The 11,196-nt window shown below is 41.6% G+C and overlaps 1 pseudogene; it reads left to right on the forward strand.

Moving 5' to 3' along the window:
* The first annotated feature begins 10,289 nt into the window (after positions 1–10,289).
* LOC116083682 lies at positions 10,290–10,776 on the forward strand (annotated as a pseudogene).
* Positions 10,777–11,196: the final 420 nt, after the last annotated feature.

An 11,196-nucleotide genomic window follows, 5' to 3' on the forward strand; every position in this document is an offset into this window, starting at 1 on the left:
TTTTTTTTTTTCATTTTTTATTAGATATTTTCTTTATTTACATTTCAAATGTTATCCCCTTTTCTGGTTTCCCATCTCAAGACCCCATGCTCCCTCCCCCCTCCTCATGCTCACCAACCCACCTACTCCCACTTCCTGGCTGTGGCATTCTGCTACACTGGGGCATAGGACCTTCAGAGGACCAAGGGCCTCTCTTCCCACTGATTAATGACTAGCCCATCCTCTGCTATATACTCAGCTGGAGCCATGAGTCCCACCATGTGTACTCATTGATTGGTGGTTTAGTTCCTGGGAGCTCTGATAGTACTAGTTAGTTCATATTATTCTTTCTCCTATGGGGCTACAAAATCCTTCAGCTCCTTTGATCCTTTGTCTAGCTCCTCCATTGAGGACCTTGTGCTTAGTCCAATGGTTGGCTTCGAGTATCCACCTCTGTACTTGTCAGGTGCTTTTAGAGAATGTCAGGAGACAGCTATAAAAGGCTTCAGTCAGCAAGCACTTGTTGGCATCTAGATTAGTGACTGAGTTTGGTGATTGTATATGGGATGGATCCCCAGGTGGGTCAGTCTTGGAATGGTAATTCCTTTAGACTTTGCTTCATACTTTGTCTCTGTAACTCCTTCCATGTGTAGTTTGTTCCCTCTTCTAAGAAGGACCAAAGTAGTCACACTTTGGTCTTCCTTCTTCTTGAGTTTCATGTGCTTTGTGAATTGTATCTCGGATATTCAAAGCTTCTGGGCTAATAACCACTTATCAGTGAGTGCATACCATGTGTGTTCTTTTGTGATTGGGTTACCTAACCAGAATGATATTTTCAAGTTTCATCCATTTCATTCATTTAAGAACTTTATGAATTCATTGTTTTTAATGGCTGAGTAGTCCTCCATTGTGTAGATGTTCCACAATCTGTATCCATTACTCTTTTGAAGGACATCTGGGTTCATTTTCAGCTTCTGACTATTATAAATTAGGCTGCTATGAACAAAGTGGAACATGTGATCTTGTTATATGTTGGGGCATTATATGGGTATATGCCTAGGAGTGGTATAGCTGGGTCCTCCGGTAGAACTATGTCCAACTTCCAGAGGAACCGCCAAACTGATTTCCAGAGTGGTTGTACCAGCTTGCAATCCCACCAGCAATGGAGTGTTCCTCTTTCTCCACATCTTAACTATCATCTGCTCTCATCTGAGTTTTTATTTTAGCCATTCTGACTGTGTGAGGTGGAATCTCAGTGTTGTTTTGATTTACATTTCCCTGATGACTAAGGATGTTGAACATTTCATTAGGTGCTTCTCAGCCATTAGGTCTTCCTGAGTTGAGAATTCTTTGTTTACCTCTGTACCCCATTTTTAATGAGTTTATTTGAGTCTCTGGTGTATAACTTCTTGAGTTCTTTGTATATATTGGATATTAGCCCTCTATTGGATATAGGATTGGTTAAGATCTTTCACAATCTGTTGGTTGCCTTTTTGTCCTATTGTCAGTGTCCTTTGCCTTACAATTGCTTTGCAATTTTATGAAGTCTCATTTGTGAATTCTTGATCTTAGAGCATAAGCTATTGGTGTTTTGTTCAGGAAATTCTGTGCCCATATGATTGAGGCTCTTCTCCACTTTCTTTTCTATTAGTTTCAATGTGTCTGGTTTTATGTGGAGGTCCTTGATACATTTGGACTTGAGCTTTGTATAAGGAGATCTATAAGAATGGATCAATTAGCCTTTTTCTACATGCTAACCGCCAGCTGAGCCAGCACTATTTGTTGAAAATGCTCTCCTTTTTCCAGTTTTAGCTCCTTTGTCAAAGATCAAGTGGCCATAGGTTTGTTGGTTCATTTCTGGGTCTTCAATTCTATTCCATTGATCTACCTGCCTGTCACTGTACCAATACCATGCAGTTTTTACCACAATTGCTCTGTAGTACAGCTTATGGTCTGAGATGGTGATTCCACCAGAGTTTCCTTTATTGTTGAGAATAGTTTTGGCTATCCTAGGGTTTTTGTTATTCCAGAAGAATTTGCAAATTGCTCTTTCTAACTCTGTGAAGAGTTGAGTTGGCATTTTGATGGGGATTTTATTGAATCTGTAGGTTTCTTTCAGCCAGATGGCCATTTTTACTATATTAATCCTGCCAATCCTTGAGCTTGGGAGATCTTTCCATGTTCTGAGATCGTCAATTTCTTTCTTCAAAGATTTGAAGTTCTTGTCATACAGATCTTTCACTTGGTTAGTTAGAGTCACACCAAGGTAACTTATGTTATTTGTGAGTATTGTGAAGGCTGTTGTTTCCCTAATTTCTTTCTCAGCCAGTTTATCCTTCGTGTAGAGGAAGGCCCCTGATTTGTTTAAGTTAATTTTATATCCAGCTACTTTGCTGTAGTTCTTTATCAGGTTTAGGTGTTCTTTGGTGGAATTTTTAGGGTCTCTTAAGTATAGTATCATATCATCTGTATATAGTGATATTTTAACTTCTTCCTTTCTAATTTGTGTCCCTTTGACCTCCTTTTGTTGTCTAATTGCTCTGCCTAGTACTTTGAGTTATTGAATATGTAGGTAGAGAGTGGGCAACCTTGTCTAGTCCCTGATTTTAGTGGGATTGCTTAAAGTTTCTCTCCATTTAGTTTGATGTTGGCTAATTGTTTACTGTATATTGCTTTTACTATGTTTAGGTATGGGCCTTGAATTCCTGATCTTTTATCATGAAGGGGTGTTGGATTTTTTCAAATGCTTTCTCAGCATCTAATGAGATGATCATATGATTTTTTTCTTTGATCTTGTTTATATTGTGGATTACTTTGATGTATATTGAAACATCTCTGCATCACTTGGATGAAGTCCACTTGATCATAATGGGTGATCATTTTGATGTTTTCTTGGGTTTGATTTGTGAAAATTTCATTGAGTATTTTTGCATCAATATTCATAAGGGAAATTGTTCTGAAGTTCTCTTTCTAAGTTGGGTTCTTGTATGGCTGAGGTATCAGAGTAATTATGGCTTCATAGAACGAATTGAGTAGAGTACCTTTTGTTTCTATTTTGTCGAATAGTTTGAGGAGATTGGTATTAGGTCTTCTTTGAAGGTCTGATAGAACTCTGCACTAAACCCTGGTCTTTATTGGGTTGGGAGACTATTAATGCTTGTTTCTATTTCTTTAGGGGATATGGGACTGTTTAGATAATTTATCTGTTCCTGATTTAACTTTGGTACCTGATATCTGTCTAGAAAATTGTGCATTTCATCCAGATTTTCCAATTTTCTTGATTATAGGCTTTTGTAGTACTATCTGATGATTTTTTGGATTTTCTCGGTTTCTGTTGTTATGTCTCCCTTTTCATTTCTTATTTTGTTAATTAGGAAACTGTCATTGTGCCGTGTAGTTAGCCTGCCAAGGGTATATACATTTTGTCAATTTTCTCAAAGAATCAGCTCCTGGTATGCTGGTTTGGTTGATTCTTTTTTTTTTTTTTCTTTTTTCTTTTTTTCTTTCTTTTTTTTTTGACTGTGTTCTTCTTTGTAACCCTGTCTTTCCTAGAATTCACTCTCATTCTGTAGACCAGGTTGGCCTTGAACTCAGAAATCTGCCAGCCTCTGCCTCCTAAGTGCTGGGATTAAAGGTGTACACTACTACCTGGCCTCCTTGATTCTTTGTAGAGTTCTTTTTGTTTCTACTTGGTTAATTTCAGCTGTGAGTTTGATTATTTCCTACCCTTCTACCCCTCTTGGGTCTATTTGCTTCTTTTTATTCAAGAGCTTTCAAATGTACTGTCAAGCTGCTAGGAGTGTATGCTCTCTCTAGTTTCTTTTTGGAGGGACTCAGAGCTATGGGTTTTCCTCTTAGCACTGCTTTCCTTGTGTCCTTTAAGTTTGGGTATGTTGCGGCTTCATTTTCATTAACCTCTAAAAAGTCTTTAGTTTCTTTATTTCTTCCTTCACCAAGTTATCATTGAATACAGTGTTGTTCAGCTTCCACGTGTATGTGGGCTTTCTATTATTTATGTTATTGAGGAGCAGCTTTAATCCATGGTGATCTGATAGGGTACATAAGATTATTTCAATCTTCTTGTATCTGTTGAGGCCTGTTTTGTGACCAATTATAAGGTCATTTTTGAAGAGGGCACCATAAGGTGCTGAGAAAAAGGTATATCCTTTTGTTTTAGGATAAAATGTTCTATAGATATCTATTAAATACATTTGGTTCATAATTTCTGTTAGTCTCACTATGTCTCTGATTAGTTTCTGTTTCGATGATCTGTCCATTGCTGAGAGCCGGATATTGAAGTCTCCTACTATTATTGTGTGCAGTTCAATGTGTGTTTTGAGCTTTAGTAAAGTTTCTTTTATGAATGTGGGTGCCCTTCCATTAGGAGCATAGATGTTCAGAATAGAGAGTTCTTCCTGGTAGATTTTTTTCCTTTGATGAGTATGAAGTGTCCTTCCTTATCTTTTTTGATATCTTTAGGTTAAAAGTCAATTTTGTAAAATACTAGAATGGCTACTCCAACTTGTTTCTTGGGACCATTTGCTTGGAGATTTGTTTTCCAGACTTTTACTCTGAGGTAGTGTCTGTCTTTGTCATTGAGGTGGGTTTCCTGTATGCAGCAAAATTTTGGCCCCTATTTACTTATCCAGTTTGTTAGTCTATGCCTTTTTATTCGGGAATTGAGTCCATTGATGTTAAAAGATATTAAGGAAAAAAGATTGTTACTTCTTGTTTTTTTGTTTGTTTGTTTGTTTGTTTTTTTAGTGGTGGGATTATGTTTTTTGTTTGTTTGTCTTTTTTTTTTTTGGCTATCTTCTTTTTGGATTGTTAAAAGAAGATTATTTTCTTGCTTTTTCTTGGGTGTAGTTTCCCTCCTTTTATTGAAGTTTTCCATTTGTTATCCATTGAAGTGCTAGATTTTATATAAATTTGTTTTTGTCATGGAATATCTTAGTTTCTCCATCTATGGTTATTTAAAGTTTTACTCAGTATAATAGCCTGGGCATGCATTTGTGTTCGTTTAGGGTCTGTATGATGTCTGCCCAGGATCTTCTGGCTTTCAGTGTCTCTGGTGAGAATTCTGGTGTAATTCGGATAGCTCTGCCTTTATATGTTACTTGACATTTTCCCCTTACTACTTTTAATATTCTTTTATTGTTTTGTGCATTGGGTGTTTTGATTATTATGTGACAGGAGGAATTTCTTTTCTGATCCAATCTATTTTGCATTCTGTAGGCTTGGTATGTTCATGGGTGTCACTTTTTTTAGCTTAGGGAAGTTTTCTTCCATGATTTAGTTAAAGATATTTATTGGCCCTTTAAGTTGGGAATCTTCACTCTCTTCTATACTTATTATCCTTAGGTTTGGTCTTCTTATTGTATCCTAGGTTTTCTGGATGTTTTGAGTTAGGATCTTTTTGCATTTTGCATTTCTTTGACTGTCCTGTCAATGTTTTCTATGATATCTCTGCACCTGAGATTCTCTCTTCTATATCTTATATTCTGTTGGTGATGCTTGCATCTGTGGCTCCTGATCTCTTTCCTAGGTTTTCTATCTCCAGAGTTTTCTCCCATTGTGATGTCTTTATTTTTTCTACTTCTAGTTTTAGATTCTGGATGGTTTTGTTCAATTCCTTCACCTATTTGGTTGTGTTCACCAGTAATTTTCTAAGGGATTTTGTGTTTCCTCTTTAAGGGCTTGTACCCGTTTTTGTGTGTTCTCCTGTGTTTCTGTAAGGGAGTTATTTATGTCCTTCTTAAAATCCTCTATCAGCATCATGAGATGTGATTTTTAAATCCACATCTTGCTTTTCTGGTGTGTTGGGGTATCTAGGACTTGCTGTGCTGGGAGAACTGGGTTTGTAAGTCTCTGTGAGACCCTCAGAGAGTCTTAGCCCAAATGTGCTTCCCCACAAATCACAGCTTGACAACAGATCGCTGCAATAACATGAGGTTTATTGATCCAACTTGCATGGCCAATGCATGTGGGGTTGCTCATCCAAGTAGGAAGACGTAACCCTGAACTCAGAAAGCACACTTCTTTTAGAATTTACAGAGGCAACAGAGCTAGTTGGCTTATTCTGATTGCTGCAGTATCAAACGAAGGATCTCTTCAGGCATTGGTTGGCTTGCTCAAGAGGGCTGCTCTTGGCACATTTGCCCCCTTACCTAAAAGCCTGGAAAGCTCTGGAATGGGTTAAGCTAGAAAGACCAGGAATTTTAGTGAGTGGGGTCATGGTGTTCTTCAGAGTTCAGGACAGGGAGGGGTAGAACATCTAATCTTGTTCTTATAGGTCTTGAAAGGCTGGAGAATCTTAGAATTTAAAATGAGGGCATTTAATAGAAATGTATGATGTATAACCTTTACCTAAAAGGACATGGAGGGCTACTGTAGCCAGCCAGGAATGTAGACTGGCTAGTTCCAGGAACCTGGCTAACTCAGAGCCTCAGGGCTCTGGTTCCTGATACCTGCCCCTCCTGAATGATCCACAATGAGGGCAGAACTAGGAATGAAGTTCTACTGGTTTATGAGACTCTCCACCCTGTCGACCAGTAGATGAAGATTACATTCCTAGAATGAATATGTTTCCCTCCCTAACTGAATACCTTGGGTTGAGTCTCTCTGAATGTTTCCTTGGTAACCCTCTCTCTGCCCCCAGCTTGTGGATGTTCCCTTAAATACCCCACACTTCTTATGTTCGGTGTCAAACTCTGGCCAACATGGTCATGAGATCGACCCCGGGTACCGGTATCCCCAATAAACCTCATGTGATCGCAGCAAGTTCGGTCTCTTGTGAGTCATTGGGTGGTCGCATCATCCCGAGACTTGAGTAAGGTTCTCCCCAGTTCTGAGGGTCTTTCAGTCTTATCAGTTATTTTATGTTCTGGTCAGCTTTTAGTTCATCCCAGCCCTCCTAACCTTTAAAAACTTTGTTTTTCTTATGCAAGCAGGTGTCTTACTATAGGTAACTTTGGCTTATTATTTCTTTCTCAAAAGTCTTATTTTTACCTTTATTTCTACATTGTCAGAACTTTGTTTTTCACTTCATTACTTCAGGTTCTGTTGATGCCAAGTAGTCTTGGTTTCTGTTAGTAAGATCCTTGCATTTGCATTTTGTCATTAGTTATCTTTGCTATTAGATGCTCTTGCTGTCTCTGGCTGTAGCTTGTTCCTTCTGTGGGTCTGTAAACTTGTGTCAGCACTCCTTGGAGACCAGTTCTCTCCAGTTGGAACTTGTGTACAGAGGGCTCTAGAACACCCCAAGCTCTGGGTGCAGATGACTACTGGAAGTATTCTTTCCCAGCTGCTCCACAGTTCTTGCACCCAGTGTGCTCCTTGCCACACAGCTCCAGACAGTTATTGGTGCCACGGACCAGCCAATCTGGGCCTCCCTCAACCCGCAGGAGAAACGGGGGTCCTAGTCAGGTCGACAAGGTGTAGGCAAGGAGATGACAAACAGAGCCAACACGAGGGTGTGTTAGATCTGAATGTATTTGTTCAAGGTGAGAATCAGTCTTAGATACCATACAGCAAACAGGGCAGATGTCAAGAGTCACACAGGCAGGTGGGGGTTACAGCAGGGTCTGGTAGCTAGGTGTGAGGCAGGAGGAAGAGGAGTGGCGCCCTCCCTGTTGAGGTAATTAGGTATTCCTATGCTAATTCTCTAGTTCTAGCTGGAGGCAATGGCCAGAAGATTACAATCTAGAATTTCCTGCTAATTCTCTGGTTCTAGCCAGGGGCAGGCAGTGGGGAGTCCGGACCTAACACTTTTAGCTAAAGTCCTAGAGTGAGGGAAACCCTTCATTACTCTCTAGTATGCAAAACACTGCTAACTATTGTGAACTATCTATTGTCCTAAGGAATGTACTCGACTTCTGTTGCCAGCTCTAGCAAGGGAGATACTTTGAAAGAGATTGTAAGCTTGGTATTAAACTAGGATAATTGGAAACATTGTGTCAGCCAGGAGACAATGCCCAATCTTAACCATTTATGAATCATTTCTTGGGTACCTTTATGCCTAATTATGAGGCCGGGTTGACGTTTGAAAAGACTAATCTGGAACACGTCTGAGTTAGGGGATACCAGCGACTAGTCTGAAATCCAGGAGGCACAGAACTCCTTTTGAAGTCTTATTGCTTGTTATCTTTTATCAGGATTTTATCTCAGATATTTTGGATGTAACTGGAGTAGACGAGTGTGCATAGCAATTGGAAAAAAGTGACTATCTCACATCTGAGCCTGAGAGTGAAAGCACTCCTGAGAAAACAGGTCTCTCCTGGTGGGAGCCATGCACACCAGGATGTGGAACTCCTGTCTCTTGCTATTTATAATACTTTTACTACTCTGGAACACAAATCCAAAATAACTCTTTTTTCTTCTGTAAATTTCTCTGACCATGATTTTTTACTCAAAATCATATAAACTTAAAGAATATAGCTATGCTTTACCTACCTTTGACATAGTAATAAATGTCTTCGACTCTCAGCTTTTGTCACATCATGCCAGTTAAATGAATAGGATGGATAAGGAAGGAATGTGTAAGACCTAATCCTATACACACACACACACACACACACACACACACACACACACACACAGAGAGAGAGAGAGAGAGAGAGAGAGAGACACAGACAGACAGAATTTTCTTTGTTGTCATGGAAAAAGATGTTCTTGAAAGATTTGGAGACTTAGAAATTTGGGAAAAATTATGTTAATGAAAACTAATGTACTAGTAGAAATATAACAAGCCAGAAATATAAAATAGCGAGTTTCAGGAACTCAGAGCCTCAGGGCTCTGGTTCCCGATACCTGCCCTTCCTGGCTGATCCGCAATAAGGGCGGAACTAGGAATGAAGGTCTACTGGTTTATGAGACTCTCCACCCTGTGGACCAATAGATGAAGATTGCATTCCTAGAATGAATATGTTCCCCTCCCTAACTGAATACCTTGGGTTGGGTCCCTCTGAAATTTTCTAGTGTTTTTATATCATGTTTCCTTGGTAACCCTCTTCCCGCCCCCAGCTTGTGGTCTTTCCTTTAAATACTCCTCAGTTCTTGTGTTCAGGCCAGCATGGTCACAAGATCGACCCCGGTACCGGTATCCCCAATAAACCTCATGTGATTGCAGCAAGTTCGGTCTCTTGTGAGTCATTGGGTGGTTGCCACATCCCGAGTCTTGAATAAGGATCTCCCCAGTTCTGGGGGTCTTTCATTTGGGGGCTCGTCCGTGGGATTTATGATCACCGTTGACTCTCTGAAGTCCGCTTGGAGGTGAGTTCTTAATTGTGGTTTGTCTGTCTGTTTGAGTTCTCGTAATGTGTCTGTGAACTGCCTGCCTGTTTTGCAACCTGTGAGTTTGGACCTGGCCACTTCCCGGGAAGGGATAGCAGGGCTTATTTTCAGTCAGCGACTCCCTGCCCTCCGTGAGGGGGAAAGGGGGCTGGTCGACAGATGTGCCAGGACCACTGACTAGTACCCTGGGAGATGTCCCAGTGGAAATTGGGGATCCTCTGGGACGCCCAGGAAGAATCCCAAGGGAGGCCAGGGGAGAAACATTAACCCTGCTCGAGAGGAGCGTGGGTCTGTTCTCCTGGCCATTTAACCTGTTCAATTGGCTCCACTTTTGGTGTGTTACTCTTTGTCTGATTTTTTGTGCTGTATTTGTGATTTTTGTCGCCTGCGTGACTGCTATGGGACGGATGGTAACTCTGACGTTGGCTCACTGGACAGAGGTTAGGGACATGTCAGTTCAGGTGAAATAAGGACCTCGGTAAATTTCCAGCTGTCTGTTTTTCTGAAGAAAGGTTGGCATTCATGATTGAGATGAGTCTTTTGTGTGTATTTTGTGACCAGTTTATCTCGGCAGCTGTGGCAGGCACGGGCTGAGTGACTCTGTGATTTGGCTTTGATTACCTGTGTACCTGATGTTTGTTACTGGGCCCAGTTGTCTTTCTCGGTGTCATGGACCTGAAAAGGTAGATGTCTGTGTGGTGGCTGATTTTGTGTGTGTGTGTTTGGACCTTGGACTGACGACTTACACCCCCCCACCCCTTGACTGATGGACTGTGTTGGAGCTGGAGCCGCTGCTGCTGGGTCTTTGGGCTGTTCTTGGGGGAACCGGGAACAAAAAATGGTGTAGGCAGGAATCCCGTGGTCCAGGGTTTCCCGAGAGGGCAGTCAGAAACATGGAAGCGGCCCCATAGTTGCCAAAGCATTAGAGGCAGGGGCCTGGACCCAGGTGCTGCAGTTCCAGTTCTTTCTGGGCCAGATCCAGATCCCTGGCCTTTTCCACAACCAGGCTGGCCCCCTGGATGGTGACCCCAGCCTCAACCCCAGATACACAGGCTCTAATAGGAGCTGAGGCAGAAAGGTTATGCCTGTGGGGCTGGCTCTGGGGAAGGTCCAACAGCCAACCTGCTGCACCAAGCCATGCAGGCTGCTGGAGACGAATTTGAGACCCGCTTCTGCCGTACCATCTCTGATCTGCTGCTCAGCTACGTGACCCCAGGCTCAGCCCAGCAACACTTCATCCAGGTATCCCACAAACTTTTCCAAGGGGGCCCCAACTGGGGCCGTCTTGTGACATTTTTTGTCTTTGGGGCTGTCTTACGTGCTGAGAGTGTTAACAAAGCAATGGAGCCATTGGTGGGACAAGTACAGGATTAAATGGTGGTCTACCTAGAGACAGGCCTGGCTAACTGGGTCTACAGCAGTGGGGACTGGATGAAATCCACAGCTCTATACTGGGACGGGGCCCTGGAAGAGACATGTATGCTGGAGGGACAGCTGCTGCTTTGAAGCCCAAGGCAAGTGCCTAGGCTCCACTTACATGGGCTCCCCAGGGGCCAAGGTCAGGCGTGGCCAGAGAGCAGGGCACAGTAGTCAGGGACCCCTGAACAGCCAAGTAGGTTTTTACAAAATAGATTAATTGAGTTAAAATATGGTCTTTATCATCTGGTTTAAAAACTATTGAATTGGTACCTTGTAAACTGTGGTGATTGAATATTACATCCTTGAGAGTTATGCTTTGCTTACCATGTGGTGGGCGCTGTTTAGATAAACGATTATTGTTCTGTGTTTCATGATTGAAGAAAAAATGGTTAAAACTTTGGCTTAGCTTAACTTATTTCAAAGACAGTCTTAATTTGTACAGCAGAGACTGATAAGCCATTGTGCTGCGGCCAGAAGTTAGGCACAGTTGGAAAAGAGCTGATAGAG

Source organism: Mastomys coucha, unplaced genomic scaffold, assembly GCF_008632895.1.
Source record: "Mastomys coucha isolate ucsf_1 unplaced genomic scaffold, UCSF_Mcou_1 pScaffold12, whole genome shotgun sequence".
NCBI classification, from domain to species: Eukaryota; Metazoa; Chordata; class Mammalia; order Rodentia; family Muridae; genus Mastomys; species Mastomys coucha.